Genomic DNA, 1,759 nt, shown 5'->3' with positions numbered 1-1,759 from the left:
TCTGATGAAGTGCTACCCTCATTTTTCATTCTTTTTTCTTCAGCAAAGAGCTTACTGGCAACTTCTTCAAAATTCAGAGTTTCCTTCCCATACATTAAAACAGGTTTGATATACTCATAGGAAGAGGGAAGAGACAATATGAGCCTCAGTGCCTTATCTTCATCATCAATTTTCACTCCAATTGCCTCTAATTCAGAGACAATACCATTGGTAGCACTAAGATGGTCGGAGATTTTCACATTGTGATCCATGCGTAGATTATGGAACTGCTCCTTCAATAACAACCGATTTGAGATGCCCTTTGCCTGATACAACCCTTCGAGTTTATCCCAAAGTTCCTTGGCTGTTTTCATTCCTTGCACATTTGCAAGAACATTCTTATCCAAACACAGGCGAATAGCACTTGCAGCTCTCAAATCTAGTTCCTCCCATTCTTCATCCTTCATACCAGAGATCTTCTCTTTCAACGCCTTGTGCAAACCTGATTGTATCAACACATCCTTGACTTGTATTTGCCACAAGCCAAAATTGATTCTTCCATCAAATTTCTCTATTTCAAGCTTCACAGCACTTGAATATCCTGACATTGTTGCAACCGTATACTGGAATAGTATAACTCAACCGTGCACTAGAAAGGGTCCCCAGGAAAGAGAGGTGGGTCACAATGGACACACTTAAATACCAGGTCTTTCGTTAGCCAGAACCTTTCCAAACTGCACTCTCACAGTGTCACACTGCCTTCCAACAACAACAACAGCAACCAAAGATCAACCTCAAGCCACAGGACAAAATTCTTTTCTGATGTGGAAGGTCAGACTAGGCTGCAACCACAGAGCATACTAAGAATAAATCCCACCGAACCGAAACTCTTGATACCACTTGTTGGGAATAAGACACCATTCCCCCTTGAGAAAACACCTTTGACAGAGAAATAAAATAGACACAATCACAACACAAGAATTTAACGTGGAAACTCCAATTACCGGAGAAAAAACCACGGCCGTTGTCAAATGACAACCAAAGAATATCACTATGTGAAAATTGTTACAACACATAGACTTCTTTCTCTCTAACACCGGCACCCCAGTACACCCACACTCTCTCAAAGCAAATATCTAACTACACCTCACAACACTCTCTAATCAAATAGTACAGAAGAAAAGAAAAATCAGATACAAGCTTAAAGTGTTTCTGACTGGTGCAAAAACAAATGAAAAACTTAGCTTCATATTTATAGCCTAGGCCACCCACTCCATTTGCTATCCTAAGCAATGTGGGACTAATTCAACCAAATCCTAACACCATTATATTAAAAACAGCTAAACACTTAAGATTTTCTTAGTAAAACTATACATTTAAGATATTGAGTGGGTGACAAGTTTCTAAATATCCCTCTAAACATTTATTACACTTTAAAATAATATAAAAACTAATAAAGAGTTATATAGTCCAAATCTACAAGTATCTTCTTATTTATGCATCTTCATGGTGAATAATGCAGAGAACAATCTTAAGCTCCAATTCCTCTTACTTTGGGCTTTCTTTAAGTATAGTTGTAATAATTTGTTACAGAGCCTTCTTAGCTTTTCTTATTTTTGCTCTTATCATAGACCCACTTAATTCTTGTATGTTTTTTCCTATCAAACTAAAGTTCTAAATATCGAATTGGTCATTAAACTACTTTAATAATTGGTTTAGTAATTCAACTAAAATAATCGAATTATAATAAAATAATATATAAAATTACAAATAAATGCAC

This window comes from Arachis ipaensis, chromosome B10, assembly GCF_000816755.2.
Source record: "Arachis ipaensis cultivar K30076 chromosome B10, Araip1.1, whole genome shotgun sequence".
In the NCBI taxonomy this organism is placed as follows: domain Eukaryota; kingdom Viridiplantae; phylum Streptophyta; class Magnoliopsida; order Fabales; family Fabaceae; genus Arachis; species Arachis ipaensis.
Note: the sequence above shows the minus strand (reverse complement) of the source record.